We start from the raw sequence: 19,702 nt of genomic DNA, 5'->3' as shown, positions 1-19,702 counted from the left end.
CAGTAAATGATTTATAACCAAAAAAGTCACTTGAAAATCAGTACTCACCATGTTCTCTGTGTTTTGTGCAACTTTTGTTATAATTTGTTTCATAACATTATCTTCTGTAACATGGCTTTTGCTGTGTGTTTCCTAAGAACTTAAAAATTCTTCTGTCTTATGAACAAAACCACTCACTGAAATTTTTCCTACAAGAAAGGGAAAAAAGGCCTGTGCTGTTGGTGAGAGACATGCCATAAAACCTTATATCTAGACAAAAGAGAGATGGATTGATGCTGGTTATTTTTCTGGAGGCCCAGGTGTGTCTAGATACTTCCCAGAGAAGTTGTATGGAAGATTAATTTAGAGTAATACACAGCAAAAGCAGGCATAAATAAATCTGCAGACAACATCCCTCAGTTTTCAGAAGCTCAAAAGGTACATTATTTTATTTTAGTCCCAAGTATTTTGATATATATGATTTGGTATCTGCTGAAAAGATTTCTTTCCTAATGCCAGCAAAACACAATTAATGATAGAATGTTTTTGAATTAAGATTACATGGGGCACATCAGTAACTGATTGTGATTTTGATTACAGATTCCCACAAATGATTAAAAATAGTAAGAACTCCTTTACAAGTGCTTCATGAGTTTCAAACAGACAAAGAAATTGCACACCACTGGTCATTCACAGCCTGCAGCAGAATAGTATGGCAGGATGTCAGGTTTCTGCCCCTCCTATTATCACGTGTTGGGGCAACTCAGCTAGCTCCTGATCGGCACAAAAATCACACTCTGGAAAGGGCAAAGACAAAAAGCTAGAGAAGTTCAACAGACTGTTAAATCATAAGTCCTGCTGAGGTACAGCTTATGGACCAGTTTGGGTTAATGGTTGTTCTTCAAGACAAATTCTCCCGTCTAGAGACACCCTGAGATTTCCAGCCCATGCAATACTCTAGCTCAATCTTTGAAGCAACATGCCAGTAGGAGAAAACATTACATATGTGAAAAAGTGGAAGTTTATAAGATCCTGGGGAAAATGCATTACTAACACTGCTGAATTGTTATTGGAGGTTTGGGGTTTGTTTGTTTATTTCTGGGGGGAGGTTAGGGAGGGTGTAGACAAAATTAAAGATTTCTTTGAAATGTCACGCTACACAAAAGAAATGGAATCCCTAAATATTTTAATTTCCAGATTATACCAAGGATACCTGGGTACAGCAGTTGAAACAGCTTAACCATTTACTTTTTCTTAAAATTTTGCCAATAAATTTCTGTGTCTCATTTCTAAATTATCACCAATGATTTTTAAATATGACCCTTTAAATACTATACTATTATTCCTAAAGCTGCAAGATACACATAATCTGAACACAGTAAGACATAATCATAGTAATTTGTGATGAAACACCATTGATTTTGGTGGACCTAGTCCTGATGTGATTAAACATGACATTTTTTTGTTATAGTCATCTTATGCAGCAGCTTTCTTACACTTATAAAGCAATATGGTTTCATATATTCTTCTTGTCCTCACTACTGCTTCTGAATTACTTTAATAACAGCTGTAAATAAGCAAAGCTCATATGATTGTCCTATTACCTACTTACTAGCTTTAGATAGTACCACATATGGGGAAATACAGATTTCAGGGGACCTGTATCTGATATAAACACATGGCTCATGTTAACATTTATGAGAAACTTAGATAGCACTTCTCATTTAAACATCTTGTCTGTAATAAAAATAAGCTAAGGACATTTTTACTCTTTACTCAAAAAAAGAGATGGGACAGAAATATGCTTTCTCATGCCTGGTCATTGAAGGAATATGTAGGTTATGAGATACATGGTGAGAAAAGTCACAGATTCTTTTCAATCCATTCCATTTTGAAGGTCTGAAAATCACAAATGTCCTACTGTAGCCAATTTGAGAGACTACAGGGATACAAAAGAATTGTGCTGATTCTATCTTCAGGGATAAATGCAAAGCTCATTCTCAGCCAGGTGATCTGTTCATCTAATACAGTCCTTTGTTCTACACTGTAAATGTACAGCCTTTCTCAGCCTCCCTCCTCCAGCCCAGATTTCCCCTTTATGCTCCCCTGAAATCCTGGTCTTTGACTCATATCTCTCAAAGTCTGTTTGGCTGAGGAATATCCTCACTTCCTGCTGTTCAATACCCTGAGCAGGGCCCTAATTTGCTGCCTGAGTTAACTTCATCCAAGCCATTGGGTGCTTGTAAATCCCATCACAGGGACTTCATGATATTCTTAGTTCTATTTTATTCTGAAAACCCCACTGCTCAAGGTTATCATATTATGGGAGTTTCATTTCTCTGTGAAAACACAAACCCCAAAAGCTGAAAACACGAGAAAAAAATAATCATCCAAATTATGGTTGTTGAAGGGGTTTTAATCTCTTTATTTCTGAGACAAGCTCTTGATTTTGCTAGAAGCACAAATCATGATTGTTAAACACTTAGCTATTCTGTACCACTCAGCTAGGAAAAATATTATTTCAAGAAAATGAATTTTTTAGTATTTCATCTTAACCCATTATTCCTTGTATTTCAAAGAAAAATGTCAGTGCTGCCCCTGCTATTAATGTCTGCCATTTTCTGTTTGGTCATGTCTAATACCCTGAGTGTGGTACTGTTGAGGCCAACTCGTAAATTGAAGTGCGACTCATAAACTCTGCCTATCAAATGACATGTAATGCTTTGTAGTGCCTAAAAGCTGTTATGGAGGTTTAACTGACAAATCTAAGGATAGAATTCATCTCTAAGAAAACACACAGAATGACAAGAATGTTTAAAATTATCTCATAACAAATGCCAAAAGAGGAGGGGAAGAGGGGTGTATTTTTCCTTTAACTGAATTTCTTTGGTCTACTCCATAGCCTAGTGTTTGTTACTTTCATAAAAATGGTTAAGAAATTATTATAGATTTTGAAATAAAGATCCAGCCAAGCTTCTCTGGAGTAATACTCAGACATAGTAAACAATTACATTACATAAACCAACCATCTGAGCAAAAATGATAATTAAAGTAATGCATTGGTGTGCTTCATTGATTTATGAATTTGCTTAATGATTCCTGTTAGAGCAGAAGAAGCCATTATGCATTCACTGATTTTAAGAGACAGTATATAGTTGTGTGACCTTTCACTAAAGAAGAAAAGTAATATTACTGAGCAATTAAAAAAATTGTAAAAGAAGAGTTGGTATGAAAAACTTTTTACAACAATTTGAAAATAACATCCCAAGCCCGTTAATTTTGTTCATGAATAAAGCTGTTCCCATTTTTCACACTAATATTCAGAAAAGAGTAGAGGAATTTGCCTAGTCCATGCTTGCATGTTGGATCCTGTCTGAAAAAAAGAAAATGAAAGAATCCAAGGCTAAATTTATCTGCCTTTGATTCAGAGTCAACCCAAGCAAGTACCCCAGGCTCCTGGCTGAAAGACAGTGGCCCACACTCCCCACTCAATTACTGCTATTCATTGGTGCTTGGTGCACTCATCCAAAATCAGAGCTCCACTGTGAGAATTGAGGTTAACACAGACACTGAAATACATACACTGAATATCTCTGACCCAAAGCACTTATGATCCAGACAGACAGTTGGGAAAAACCTGAGCATACAAATGAAAGCATACAAATAATATCCTCCTGCTGAAATCCAAGGAGATTTTACTCTGTTTCAAGCTAATTCTCAGTGATACTGAAAATCTCACCCACAAAGACCAAGCAAATGTATTATCTTGCTGTTATGGAGTTAGGGAGCTAAAGCAGAAAAAGATGAAGTATTATCATCCAGGTCTGAGCAGGAATTTTTGAGGCAAAATTGAGTCTTAAAAACAGGATCATAGATTTCTTCACCAGGTCAATTTCTGTCCTGTCCCCAGAAGTTTTGTGAAGAGGGTCTTCTCCCACCCCTAATGTGCATCCATTAGTGCTAGTGAAATCCACACCAGGTACTAAAAGTAAATAGTATTGAATGCCTTCAAACCTTGACACAGCAGGAGGCATCCTGAAAGTAAGGAAGGAGGAGTCTTTTAAATTAGCTGCTGTAAAACAAATGGAAGGGTCCAGGGGGTGCATTTGACATTTATCGGTGTATTTCCTTGCTTTTGTTGTTTTCTGTCATTGTCCTATCATTCCATTCCCCTTGATTTTTGTGTAAACTTCCTTGTTTGTTTGCTTTTCTGATAACTTGTAGAGTAAACTTCTCCTTCACAAGAGAAAATGCAGCTGGGAGAATAAGGCAGGGGGAGGTTTTCTGGCTGAAATACTTTCAACATGGCATCAGCATGGTTGCTTGTGACTTTGAGCACTGTGGAACATTTGTTTGTCTTGCTTTCTTTCCTTGCTTTTCACAGCCCTTTTCAATCTCCCAAGCAGCTGATGGAAAGAGAGAGAATACCCTACAACACTAAACACATTTTGTTATTTACTGTTAAATCTCTATTCTCACACACAGCAGAGATTGCACATGTCAATATATCTTTTTAATTGTATGTGGAACTTGTCACATCAGGTTGTAAGCCCCTTGAAGTCCCAGAGCCCATTTTGAACTGGGTTGACACTTCAAAGTAAAAAGGGAACAAGTATGGAAAGCTCGTTGAATCACAAAGAGCCAAATGAAAACACTCCATCAGACTTCAATCCTCAATTATGCTTTTTCCCTGTGTATTTTGTCTGCCAAAATCCATAAATGACCTTCAGAATGGCAACATGATGATCTAGAGACCAGCTCCTCATCCCTTGTTATCACTTCAGCAGCTCGGCTCATTCAGGCAGTTTGACTTTCTTGTAGGAATACAGAGGTGGATGAGAAACTCTGAATTTCAGAGGGACAGACCCTCAGCCCTAAACTTGGACCTTATCCTAGAGATACTTTTTTGTCATCTGCTGAGATGACCATTCCCATTCAGTAGGTGAGAAAGAGAAGGGTTTATAGATAAAAGTGTGGGATGGTCCTACTATAATTGTTTGGAATCTTTTCATTTTGTGTTGTAATAAGTATTATTTTTACTCTAACAGAGACCCATAGCTTCACAATTCTTGAAAGAAAATAAGAAGGTAAGAAAAGGGTATTTTGATTTACATTCTTTCAGGTCTGGATACATGATGATGATTTCAAATGTTTACAATGCTACTAATAAAAAAGTCCTGTGATACCATAAACTGCTGAAGTATTTCAGAGACATGTAATAGAGCAAGAAAAAAGTACACCAATAGGAGGAGGAACTGTGAGAAGAAAAAAGTGAGAAGAGCTCCTTTTGCTCCATGAACATCCAGCCTTCCCTGCAGAGCCACAGTGGCTGGGGGCAGCCAGCACTCTCCCCCCTGCTCCACAAAATTACCTGCAGGGACAAAAGCCAGCTGCTTCCCCAGCCCTTTGGTTACCAACTCTCAGTGTGAAAAACAAGAGTTAAAGCAACAGAAGAGACTTTTTGTTCTCATCTTATAAACAGTGCAGGAGGCTAAGGCCCAATGCACTTCTTAAAGGCTACTTAAGTCCAGAAGCACTATGTTAAACTTGTCTCTCTTTCTACTACACACATTTAAAGCCAAGATGGATATTATTTCAGGATTCAACATATTTGGATGAAAACTCTTGCTGTAGCCCCTATGAGTTTTCACATAGCTCATTGTCTGCCTTTGGAACATACTAAGGTAATGTGGATTTTACCTGACTCTTACACATGCTTATCTTTACTCACTGTAGGGAGGCTCACTGATGTGAGGAGGGTTCTTTCACTATGGATTTACCATGTATCAGATTGAGTACTTTTGTAATTTGCTGATGGATCACTGAGCAAGCAGCACCAGCTTTTAAGTTTATCACCATTACTGGCAGTAACTGGCAAACCTTTAGTGGTGCTGGTAGAGACCACAGTCAGAGATCCTGTCTAAAATCTAGCAGTGAAAAATTTGATTGAGATTCCACTTTAAAGAGCAGTTTGCAAGCAGAGTTTTGAGTGAAAGCAAAGTATCAGTGTGAGTCTGAAACTTATTCAAGCTGTCAGTCTCGATGTCTTGTGACTGCAAGCATGCCCAGCTTTGGTGTTATTGTTTGTTTGCATGTTAACCAAAATGTAGGTCTACATTTTTCCAGCACACACAGACTTCTGCTGACTGACTCCCATGAATCAGATGCAATGGAGTGGTAAGTGGCAGCTAACTTCCATCTAGCAAAGCTTGAAGCACAGGCTGGTGCAGCTGGCTCTGCACATGCCTCCCCTCACCTCTTCAGGTAGCAGATGTTTCCCTATCACCAGTTACTAAAGCACTAAAGTGCAGGTTATGCTGTTGCCACATATGCCTCATTTGAAGCTGTCATTGTACCCCAAAGTTCAGTAACTCAGGTTTATGTAGTCGCTCATATAAACTCGGGTTTATGTGTCTGTGTCGGGAGCCGGCCTGCCCGGGCTCTGCAGTCAAGCTGAGACATTCAGCCCCACTCCAAACAGGTTAACGCCCATACCTTCACCCATCGAATTGTTTGGAAAGACATTAGCACACCTCTTCCCTATCAGTTAGCTACTTAAATGCAGAAAAACGCATTTAAAACCTAGGTAGGCTTGCCAAAGCAGTAAAAATGACTTAATTTTAATGTTTGACATTTTACTAGCCCGTAATGAGGAGCAACATAAGCTGCTTCAGAGATAGAGGCATCTCCTAAATGTCTGGGCCAGTAAATGAAAACAAAGTTTAGTGTACATGATGTAAAATATGAAGTCTAGAAGCAGTGAACCAAACCAGAAAAAAATAAAAAACCCGAACCTATTAAATAACAAAAACGCGCAGCATACTGAAGAAGGAAAGAGATGAAGGAAAGAGATTTGGGAGATTACTGCAAAAGAAATGTTGATGTCTTTCTCTGTGTGGCTGCATTAGAAGAGGCAAATATGAAGGATAAACCAACCCTAGAGACAATAAAGCAAAACAACACAGAGAACCTGAGCTGTATTAACCACAATCCAGTTTAGTATAAATTTGTCAGGGAGAGCAAGAGGCTTTAAGGTAAGATTATGACTTTAGGGAAGAGGCATATTATAAACAGCATCTGCCAGAGGCAGCCACAGAAAGCATTTTACGAGAGATTCCGCTGAAAAATGCCTCTTCCTTCCCTCGCCTCGATGCCATAGGAGGAGTCGGGAGTGGGCAGCGGTCGGGAGTGCCGAGGAGGAGCGGGCCTCCGGCTGCCCTGGGGTTGCGGGCTGTGTGCCACAGACGCACGGTAAAAAGGAATGCTCTCCCCTGTGCTTGGGCCTGGTGCTTGGCTGTTTCCATGGCGATCAGTGAGTTTGTGCCGTGTTCTTTTTTCCTGTTACTTCGGGTGTAATGTCCGAGCCCCAGGCTGGGAAGGAGTTGGAAGGTGTGGGAGCTGAAAGTGACTCGAGGCCGCAAAATGGCTGCGCTGCGCCGGGGGGAAAGCAGCGTGCCGTGGGAGGGGACGAGGCCGGCTGTCACCGCCTGGCAGTGTGCATGGTTTAACAGCAAACTTGATGTTTTGTATGTGCAAAACCTCCTGAAAGGTATTGGAGGAGGTGCTGAAGGTGGTTCTGCAACAGGCTTTGTCTGCTTCATTCTTGTCCTGTGACAGAGCTAATTTGCGTAAAGGACAGTGCTTCCCCCCCCCAGATTTTTATCCTTACTGAAATTTAAATTTAGGGACTTGCTTTCATTAGATTTGGTTTCCCTTCCTCTGTCATTCACTTCGCTAAAATCAGTCGTGTTCCTTCCTTTCCTCGTGTCTCAGTTTTCCCTGTTCCTGGAGGGTCTGCCCGAGGCCGGCAGGCTGAGTCGCACGGCTGAAGGTGCTGTTTAGTGTTGGGAACACTCTTCCCTTGAAAGGGATAAAAACCAAAGAAAATAACAAGTTTTGGAAAGCTGAGGAAAAAAATAGTAGCCAGATAGGCATAAAAAGTATTTGTAAAGTTTGGCCCTCATTGTTTAAGGTGGAAATGTGGTACTGGTAACTTAAAAAAAAGATGGATAGATAATTAGCGCACATCTTTCCCAGCAGTTACAATTGCCCTTCAAGGCGCTCAAGATTTTTGTTATTAAGGAGGGAAAGAGAGGCCAACAGGTGCATTTAGCACATTTCTGTTATGCAGTTTCTCTTCAGTATGGTACTACAATATGTCATCTGACTGTGCAAACCTCCCAGGAATAAGTGGAATTCTTGCATCACTAATTTCACCTGAACATAGTATTCTTTTTATTGCCTGTATTAACACTCTAAACAAATAATAAGAGTAAAGTTTTTACCAGAATATTTGTATGATTGTGATGGATTTTGAGTAGGTCTGGAAATATTGAAACCTTTTGGGGAATTAGTTTTACTATTTAGTGGCCTTTTAAAAAAAGATATGGCAGAACATCACCAGCTTCATAAAATTTACATGGAGAAGTTGCTTGTGAATGTAATCAATATGAAAACAGTGGCAGAATTTTCAGGTGTTGAAATTCATTGCAATGTGAAATTCACCACCCTATAGTGGTGTAAACAACCCCCCAAATTAACTGGCTTTCCTGTGGTTGTACATAGTGAAGATGGGTGACTGCAGCTTGTGTTTCTCTAGAGAAACAGAAGATGGAAAAAATAGCCCAGAGTGAACTTCACACCGAGGAAAGAAAGGAGACTAAACTATGCAGATACAGTCCAAATGTTCGGGGTGTGTTATGGCCCAGTGTGTGACACAGTTGTCTGCTAGGTCTGTGTATTTAGTGTCTCTTGCTGGTGGACTATATTCTTTTCAGAGCATCTAAACAATTTCAAACACTAAGCACTTAGAGAATTGAGGTCAGAGAATTGAAGTCTGAATTGTACTCTAAAAAATTAAAAAAACAAACAAAACAAAATTTAAAAACCAACCAAAGAAACCTAGCAAAAAACCCAAACCCAAACCTGAAAACAAGCAGCGTTCCCAGGGAAATAAGCGAAGGTGAGATGATATTCTTGGGTTGACTGATAGTGACCATGAAGTCTGTTTCAACAATTTCTCATTTGTTTCCTCATTTGTTTGCTCGTTTCCTTGTTCCTTCCTGTTTTGACCAGAAAGGGAACTGCAGTTCTCTCTAAATGACTCACATTTAGCTGTGATATGTGACTCTGGCAAGAACACTGAGCCAGAAGTTCACGGAGCACCTGGATTCTGCCTGGTTTGTGCTGTTTCAGGGCGATTAAAAATTCTCCAGGCAGTTTATATGGCTGAGTAAATTAATATTTATAAAGCCTGTAGGATAGCTTATGTTCAACACCTCTAGGGTATTTTTATAAGGAAAGGCCTCAATTTTGCAAAACAATGTACAGATACTTCAAGAGTGACTTGGGAAGGGGTGTTCAAATCCATATTGCCTTGGGACTGCTGAAAAAAAAAAAAAAGTTGGTTTTCTCTGGAGACACTGACAGATGGAATCCCAAAGTAGTTAATTCCTCTGCTGAGGATGTGGAGTTTGTGAGCTGTGGGGGTGTACAGGAGAGTGATGCCTTATATATAAGGACCAATGATAAAACATTTTTGTGATGACTTTTGTTCTCTCTCCATCTCACCAGCTCCTGGCTTATCTGCAGGTGTGGTACATGGACAGAACATGATTTTGACACAAAATCCCCTTAGGAAACCTCAGTTGTAAAGCTCACAGTGAAATGGAAGCCAGGCTATGTTTTCTCATTTCCCATAGCTTAACTCTTGTTAGATGAACATACATTTAAAGGCCACAAAGAATCTCTGCTTGGGTGCAGTAAATGGTAATAAACTTGCCCTGTTACTATGTAATATCACTGGATACCAATATAATTGTCTCTTCTGAAGAAATACTGCACTATATATATATATATATATATATGTGTGTGTGTGTATATATATATATATGTGTGTATATATACATATATATGTATATATATATATATATATATATATATATATATATATATATATTTGGTGGGATTAGAGGTAGATGGCCTGACCTACTGAAAGCTTTGTGTCTCTGCTCATACTAGAATGCTAAAAAAATGAGTAGTTGCAGTCCTGGGCTGTGATTAAAGACAGCTGCTTCTCCTCCCTGTCCCTACACCACAGGAAAATCCATTCCTGGAGATCTGGTCTGTGGTCTCTCCTTGTCTGTATAGCTGTGTTTATTCTTGTTTAGTGTAACAAAATGTTGCATTTTCCTTCCAAGTTCTGTGGCAAAATAGTTTGCTGTTGTTTCAAACTGTATTTTTAAGCTTTTATTTTTATTTTTAATTTTTTTCAGACATTGTAAAATCTGAATAGATACATGTGTACTCATATATTTTTGGTTAATGTTCAGTGATGTGTGAGATGATGTGGTGTCATGGTTTTATTGTCAGCATCTCTGGCCTCAAAACTGTCCTTTTTTGGTATTTAAGCTTGAAATGCAGTTGTTTGTTGTTTTTGTTTGTTTGGCAATGAGTCAAGAACTCTATAGTCAATAGGGTTTGGCACAGATTTTCCTGCCACTAATATTGTTAATAGTTGTGTAAAGAAAAAAATGCACTGCACTGCACTTAATTTTCATAAAATACCAAATGATAGAACTATGCCCTGCATCATCAAGGAAAAATGGGTAAATAACACCAAAATGTCAGTGAAAAGCCACTCACTCTGTTAGCCCAGCAGCACTTCTTGTAAAAACACACAGTGTGTGTTTATAAATGTAGCCAGAAGTTCCCAATACATTGCAAGCATGATGATTACAGCAGAAGATCATTAACAATGATCAGCTAATAATTACCATGACAAATTTGGGCCCAGATTTGGCAGAAGCAGTGCAGTTAGTTTGGGATCAAACCATTTAAAAACAGGAGTAGTCTGTGCTGTTACTTGCTCCTACACAAATACCCTTGTGTTGAAGCTGTCTCAGCTACTCAATTTCGCAGCCTCTTCCAGTCGGCACCACTTAGTTTGGGATGTGATGAAGCACTTCAGTGTTGGAGAAAACTCCGAGTCTGTAACAAGTCTCACTCTTGGTTTTTAGCTGGCAGAGAGTGAGGTTGGTGGAACACAGGTTCCCCCCTGTCTTTGAGCTCTCTTGCCAGCAATGTGCTGGGAGCCCCTGGTTGCCCACAGTGTGTCTCACCTGTGAGTGCTGATGAGAGCCTTGGCAGTGCTGTGCAGCTGACTCCTGCTCCAGGAGCCAAATGCTCAGGGACAGTGAGAACAAAATCGCTTCAAGAGTCCTGTGAATGTTCTTGGAGCATTAAATGTGAAGGCTGGAGCCCTGAAATTATGGAAACACGTATGTTCAAAAGTCTTGTGCAGTTCAGGGTTTGCAGCTATATAGAGATCCTATACCTTAGGTATAGGATTCACATTTTACAGCTTTTTTAGTGTTTAAGATGTTTTTAGTTTCTGTGTGATGTGCTCCAAGATGACAGAAGTACAAGCCTTTTTATAAGAACTTACAATATGATTCTTTCATAAGTGTCACAGTATTACTTGGAATTAAAATGTAATAAGACCAGTATTTAATTATATTTAATAATAAATTTTTCTTTAATATTTAAAAAACTTCTTTCACAACCAGTGATGTGCTGGACTTGGACTGTACTGTAAACTTGGACTTGGATTGTAAACCTAGAGCTTTAAGGGAGTCATTTCAACACTCAGCAAAACCTTTGCCAGGCTGGATCTGTTTCACTGGAGGTTTCCTGTTGCTCATGTACAAGAGAAAAGGATCATTCTGCAGTGTAAGCATCCTCTAATTTGAAGAAATGGCTTTATTGCAGCAGTAGTTATTGCAATAACAGCTGGTACTGTCAACACTGCTGTATGGGAAGAGCTGTAGTGGCAGAGATTTGGTTCTCACCTACAATAGGAAGTAGCTTATGAGCCTCTCACATATTTTTTTTCCTACCTCCAGGAGAATTAATACAGATTTGTTTTAAAAAATAAATGTTGTTCATACAGAAGGATCGAAAGGAGAAACCAAGAGTAAATTTAATTTAGCTCTTTACCATAGCTGTGTATTTTGAGACCGAAAATAATTGCACTACCTGCTTCTGGGACTGTAAGAGGCCGCAGTGTGGAATAATTAAAAGTTTGCAGCTAACATTCATTCTTTGCTGAATGAGATGCTGAACTGAAGATTTACAAAAGCAAAAGGCATTTCAGTTAAGATGCCAGGTGTTCCAAAGCAACAGTAGTATTTATTTCACTATCTACTTCCAGACAGTAATTTACTACCTGATAGATTGCTTTCCACAGGATTTTTTTTTTATTTTAAAAAGTAAATAAAAGAGATTATGGCAATCTTCGAAAGAAGGCATTAAGGCATTCAACTAAATCTTTTTACAGTGCTTATACACCTTATATAAAGGTCACAGATGGAGGGAAAGCAAAATGTGTCACCTCCCATGTCAAATGCTGCAGTTCTTGAGAGTAGCAAATTGTTCTGTTACTTGAATCTTGTATCCATTTGGGACCGAACAATTTTTTCCTGTAAAGCATTCAAATGTATCTTCTGTCTGGTAGAGTATATCCATCACTGCACTGAAGCTATTGTTCTAACCCTGAAAGCAGTTTTCTGCCATGGAGGTGCTTATTCTAAAGTCCCAGTTCATGTGAAAAGCCATGTGCCTGGGTTGGTTTTTTTTTTTTTTTTGGTTTGGGTATGAAGTAGGGAAGAAGAAGGTCAGGAAAGAAGCAATGTGTGTGTGAATGTTTGGTTTTCTCCAAGAGAAGGGCTTAGACAGGATAAATTGATTTTTATTTCCAATAAAGGGTGGAAACTAGAGTGAGAAGGGAACTGTCAGAGAAAGTGAATGGAAAAAATACAATAAATAAAGCATCACTTAAATGTGTATAATTGAAATGCAGAGATGATAATTCTTGCAGGAAGGATTGGACCAGGCTTCATACCGGCGTTATGTATTTTAAATTTTTCCAATTCCATTATTACTGTGAGCATTACTGTGAGCTGTTACAATACCAGTGACTAGAAGGATGTCAGACTTCTTGGATGGTTTCCTCAAAATGGAAGTGCTGTTGGTTATGCAACATCTTCTGCACACCAGATGTTACCAAGAAGTTATTCTCAATATTATCTGCACTTTGACCTGCTTAAAAAAGAAATGCCTAACTTCCTTTATTCTGTGTGAAATGAAGTGGTTCAGACACCACTTGTACAATTCCTGCCAGAAACAACAAAGACTCTAAGTTAATAATATTTCCACATATTTAGCTGGTCTCTAGAATATATATTTTAGGTGAAGTTTTGGGGGATTTTTTGGGGGGAACTGGTGTGATAGAATTTGTTCTTTGGCACTTTAGCAGAAGTCGTGGGACAGGAGGAAGTGCTGTTTGTTAAAGCTGAAGTCATTAGATTAGACTTTTCCATTGTCATGCTGTTTAAAAAAGAAAAAAATCATCTTTAAGGAAAAATACCTCAATCTTGTCTTCAGTAGTATTTTTATCTGTATTATCTGTGACACAGACCTTCACAGTATAACTGCTCATTAAAGTGCTGTTGCACACCAAGTAGACTGAAGTCATTGCTATCAATTTCCTACAAAAATGGAATGTTTCTGTAACTTTTGATAGTGACCTCTTTGTTCAAGTCTCGTTAGATAATGTAGGATTTTATTTTCCTTTAAAAAAGAAAAACACTTTCTTTGAGAAAGTTGATCTATACATATAAATCTGTTTAAAATTGATCACTTCAGCAATGTTGTGACACAAGTCTTTCAAAAGTCTTTTTTAAATGACATTAGCTATTTTACAGATGCCTTTGAAGATATTAAAATCATATTGTGGTTTTATTAACTGTGATTTTTCTTTCTTGGTCTATCTTAAAACTGTTTCTTTTTATGTTTTTAAAAGTGAAGTCGCTCCTTTACTATTAAATCAACAATTGCCATTTTCTATTATTCATACTACAGAACTAATTCTGACTCCTAGGAGGCAAACAATAAAGTAGAAATGCAAGGGCTGGGGGAAAACCCAAACACAACCCACACTTAAAGCTGAAATGGAGGTGCTAAGAAGGACTAGAATTGGAAATTATCATGTAATTTCTCATATAACTCCATCTGCTAAAGACACTATTACATGACAACATCTTCTACAGCTTATTTTATAAATAAAGTGTTTATCTGGTACTGCCTATGACATTTACAGAATGAATCAGCATGGCTTCTTATGATATGCAAAGGTTTTTCAGTCTAAATAGTCTTAAATGAGATTAAGACCTTCAAAGACTGTTCCATTTAAATAGCTAAAACCAGATTTTAACTAAACCAAAACAGAAATTTTCCTTAAAACAATTCTTGGGGGCGGAAACAGTCCTGGGTTTCAGTGAAGTGCTTCACTGTATTTTTATTGTTTTTTCATCATACATTCCAATGACAGAAACCGTGTGCCAGTTCTCAGCTCTTCAGGCTTCCCACAGTTCTCCAAGGCACATCCTTGCACTTTGGCAGTGCCCCTGGGAGGAGCCCCTCAGTGCTGGCAGCCCCGGCCTGGGATGGGTGCAAGGCATGGGGAGCAGCACCTGCCGCCAGAGCTCTCTCTCTGTGGTAACAAGGGTGGGGCCGTGCATCCAGCACCTAAAGCTTTAGAAGAGATTTGCTTATTTAGAACAGAACTTTGCCGCCTGTTTCACCAAGGATCAGAAATGGCAATGTCAACATCAAAATATTGATGAGATTTTCTTGTCAGTTGTTATATGATTGTAGTAAAATGATGCTTCTTATCATGATTTATAGGTGCTTCAGTGTTTGCAGTAGAAGTGCAAGTGTTACCATTTATTGACTTCATAAAGTGAGACCATAAAAGATTAAGGTCAACTTTTTCAAAGGCTTTGCTGGTTTTCAGTGAAGCAATAGATGGTACATGGTCTGAATTATTTGGATTTTCATATGGGCAACCTGTTCAAAAATCTGGGCTTAGAGACACAGGGCTTTGGTTAGCTTTTGATATTCTTGTAGAAGGGGTTTGGATGTGCTCTGTCCTATAGACGAGGTAATGTCATGTAGTTATTCTCTTGGTTGGTTCAGATGCATAAAAGCTGCAACCAGAGTAGTTAATTTTTCTTTGTACAAGAGCAGTTAAGGCAAGATTTCATTTCAGATGTGAATTAGAAACTTGGATCTGTGCATGTAATATAAGCAGCTACAGCTTTTGGAAATAACTTTCCATAGTGCCTTAAATTATTGGAAAATAATATTTTTACAGTTGAACTGAAAGTAAAAATCAAAAGATACTTTTTTTCTAAAATTCAGTCAAGAATTGTTTTTCCAGGATTTTTAAAAGCCATTCATGACACATAAGTATCAGAATATTTTACTTTCTTTCTAACTGTCAGGTTTTTTACAAATAAAATCACCTAATAGCCTCTTTCTAACTCTGGAGAAAGTATATTTCTATCAAATATTTCCTAATACAACATAATATTATATTTGGTGCAGTTATCTGTATGAAAATGGATAGATTCCAGTAGTAATTAGTGTGATGCTCTTTTGCTTTTGTAAATAACTGCTGGCTCTAAGGATCTGTGCATGGATATTGGAAAAATGCATGAAATATTTTAATACTGCTTCTTTTCTAAATAGTTAGCATGTGAGTGTCAGGACAGCATTATGTTGTCAGATTATTACAGCAATATGATTTTGTTTTAATGGAAAAAAATCTCAGGTCTTACCAGAAAGTCAACCTGAAGGTACACCACACATTGTGAATACTTCAACACCCAAATAAAAGCAGTATCTCTCAATATCTCCATAAAGTAAACAGTCCTTTTTGGCAGACATCAATATTATTGCTATTAGATTGTAGATCTTTATGTTTCTACCTAGTTGCTTGATTGATGATGATAAAATCTAAGCCACATAGCCCTGATGACTTTGTCAGCACAATATTTGCATGCTGACTTCAGTCATTATCTCTAGATTGGTACTGTCTGGTTTCTCTTAGGGTAGGGAAATTCAGGATTCATAGGATTATGGAAAGCAGACATAGCTAACACAGAAGTTTGATACTTTTAGAGAGCTGGAGTTCTTCATTTGGCTTTGAGTTTTCTTTGCATATGCTGACAATGATTTGGCATAAATTTAATTGAGTTTTCACATGCCATTCAATAATACTTTTTTCCCCTAGGGTTCTTCTGCAACCCAGTCTCATCTATTTTCACCAACTTCCACTCACGAGTGCCAGAAGACCAGCTGAATGCTAACCAAGCATCTAGCCTGGCAGATAAACCCTCAAGGAGGCAAGGAAGAATTATCTGTATTAGAGTGGCATTTCAGAACTAATCCCACATTCCAAAAAGGGGCATATTTGGGTTTAGCAGTCTGCATTAAATAAGCAGGAGGTAAATTTGCAACAGAAGACTTATTCTCTCCTCCCTAGAGGAGTCTGTTATTTGAGATGCCTTGCCCAGTAATGTGATGTGGGTCTGTGGTTGAGTTGAAGTACTTCTAAGTCCAGTGGGAAACAGATAGCATCATCTTGTTTGATTTCTTTTTATTAGTTCTGCCTTTGAGTTTGTAACACAAAGAAGGATGAAACGAAGGTCTTCTAAAGCTGCAGGATTTGGGAATTTAGATATAGAGGAATATTTTTGTGTTGGCTTTTTTTTTTTTCCCTTTTTTAATTGAGGGGAGCAGGGAGGGGTTGACACAGAGAAAGGAGAGAGTTGCATACCTGGTGAAGAAGCTGATTTAACTGAGATTCAGTACACTAATAATAGCTAGGAAGAATTACCTAATTTTATCCTTTAAAACGTGGTTCTTTGAACTGTGACTCCCATGCTTTCTGTTAAATTATATGAAGAGCTATCTCACCTCATGGTCAATATTACCTGAACTGTAACATATCCAAGATTACATATTGCTCTCTGACATGCTTTCTGTCTTTGTGACAAGATCTCAAATGGGTATAAATGTAAATTTGTTTAAATTCTGGGTTTCAAATGGTATTTTCTTGGTAAAACACCTGCTATGCCATAGTGCAGCTAGTACTGGCTCAATTTATTTCTGGATTGTACTCCAGCCAATAGCCTGGGAACCACAAACATTCAGCCCTACCATAATCCATTTTATATTTGAGATCCTGCTAGCTTCTAATACCCTATTCATCTGTGTTATTCCACAGTCCTTAGGTAACCTACCATAAAAAGCCCATATTATGTGTAATGGAACCATAGGATCAATCTTCAAACAGCAATCTATTTTCACCATAATACTTATATTTTGTGTTAATATTATACCTTGCTATGAAATTCTTTTCCTCCCCACAAATTCATGGAATCAAGTTAATGAATTACTGATTTTCTTTTTTGTTTAGTTTGAAGAATCAGGTATTCACCAGGCAAGGTGGTACATGTAAAAGGAAAATCCTGGGTGTTAATGCCGGGCAGAGAAGAATTCATCCAAGACTTAACCCAGTACTCACCTGTTAATTTTAGATATATGGGAAGAATTTGGTTTCCTTTTAAACAGTCTTTCTTGTTTTCATATGCTCCTGCTACCTCCCAGTGCAACAATTTACCGAAGAAAGAAATGTTAAAGCATTGTCAAACGGGCTACTCTTACATGTCTCTTGTCCCAGAGCGAGCTGGAGAGTCAGAGAATTATGTGGGAGTAAATTTAATCTCAGACATTTCCTGAGTAATTTTGCAGACACAAGAAGGGTGGCTGGTTCAGATTAAAGCCAGGATAAGAAGTTAAATTTAGGCTGCACTTTGATATGAAATCTTTGGAGTCAATAGCAGTGTAAACAGTTTTTAGCTATTCTTTGCTCTCTATTTATGCCCTTGCAGGTTTTTTCTCAGCTGTACCAGTATCAGCATGAGAGAATTGAACCTGGGAACTGATCTAGATTTTCTGACTCAATATTTTTACAAGAAAGAGCTGGGAAAGGGGAAGATTACTAAAAGGATGACAGAAAATTTAAACCATTTTTGCTGCTGAGCATTTCATATTGTGTAATCATGGCCCTAGAAATAGCTTTGTTTGCCTATAAACAGCCAATTGCCTATGTTGTTAATGTTCATGGAGTAAGTTTCCAAAGGACAGTAAGAAAAATATCTCCTTTTAATAAATTCTGATTGTGCAGAATGATAGTCTTCTCTTGCAAGAAAGTGGGAGTGTGGTCTTCCACTGGCTGATGTAGGCTTGATCCTATAAATCATGTGGTCTGGGAAATAAATGGGTTGGACTCGTGTGGTTGCAGAATGTGATAAATAAAAGGCCCATTCTGGGAGCTAAATCCAATTCTGACTTCCCAGTCTAGGCAAATGTAGTGAGATCCTTAGAAAATAGTCTGTAAGGAGAGAGTGTTGAATAGAAATAAACTAAATAAACCTTCCCGTATGGCTCATTGAGAACACCGGGATCTTCTGTTTGAATGGCTGAGTCCTCATCTGGTTTCGCTCAGTAGAATGTGGATTTATACAAAGTACTGCTTATTTCTGACCAGATTTTAGAAACTCTCATAGTGCAAGAAGTTCACAGGGAACAACAGTAATAGTTTTAAATGTGCCCTGATTAATAGGGACCACCCTACGTCTTGTGTGTTCAGCATTCAGAAATATCTGTTACTTAGTCCTGATGAGACAGGGCTCAGCAAGAACCTACAACTGTTAATAGTTACTTCTAGAAACTTGTTTATTAATGTGTCCCAACTGAGAATCAAGGAAAGTTGGGTGGGTGCTATTTTGGTGTCTAGTAATATTTTAATCACTTAATAAAATGCAAAGTCAATATGACTGCACTAGTGATATGATTCAAATACATGGAAACTCAGATTTCTGGAAAACCATCCAGACTGGAGGCTGCCTGCTGTTTCAGATGACTATCACTTCCCCTGTGAAAGGGCAGGGGGAAATGGTTCAAGCAGGTAACAGCTTCTTAATTTGCTTTCTTTGTCTCACATCACCCACATATGGAAGAAGCAAAATCAGGTTAACACCCAAATTTAAACATAGTAGACATGTATTCTCATGATGTCAGCAATAAAAGTATGTGTAAAGCAGCATGTATATTCTGGAAAGGAAGCTAACCGTTGAAGCCAAGAAACATAGTCTGGCACAAATCTTTTTACAAGTCCAGAAAGACTCGATGATCTACAGATAGGTGTAGCTTAACAGCAGGAAGAAAAAGCAAAAGGGGGTTGGGCAGCTGTCTGCTGTGTTAGCAGTACCAGACAGTGCCAGAGAGCTGGGAGTAGCTTAAATGGATAGTAGCGCAGTTCCACAAAACTATTGCTTTGTGTCAGTATGGGTTTGGAATGAACACAGTCCAACACTGAAAGGTTTCACTACGCAGTGAGGATCTGGCACAAACTGTGAACACAAAAATAGAGAGAGAGAGATTCCTCAAATTATCAGGAGTTAAGATCATATTTGGAGAAATGTTAGCCTGTTGTCTTAATTCCTTTGGTTTTTATTTGAAGTATTAAATTCTCCTTATGGGGAAATATTCAAGACATTTTATAGGAAGAATGCAGTTACAGTTTCTAAAAACCTGCTGGAGTAAAATATAAGAATCAATTTTTAGTCACTTAGGTAGTAAAATGCACAAATAAAATCGGTTTTAATAACTACATATTCAGAGTAGACGTTCTGCAGGTAGTTGTCTGTTTCTATACACACTGCACAGTGTATAAGCAATAAGGAAAATCTTTCTGGTTTAATTTAAAGGACTCTAATTTTTTCCCTCTGGCTTATTTATTTGATGATACTTC

Source organism: Agelaius phoeniceus, chromosome 8, assembly GCF_051311805.1.
Source record: "Agelaius phoeniceus isolate bAgePho1 chromosome 8, bAgePho1.hap1, whole genome shotgun sequence".
In the NCBI taxonomy this organism is placed as follows: domain Eukaryota; kingdom Metazoa; phylum Chordata; class Aves; order Passeriformes; family Icteridae; genus Agelaius; species Agelaius phoeniceus.
The sequence above is the reverse complement of the archived record's forward strand: the minus strand, read 5'-3'. Positions refer to the sequence as shown.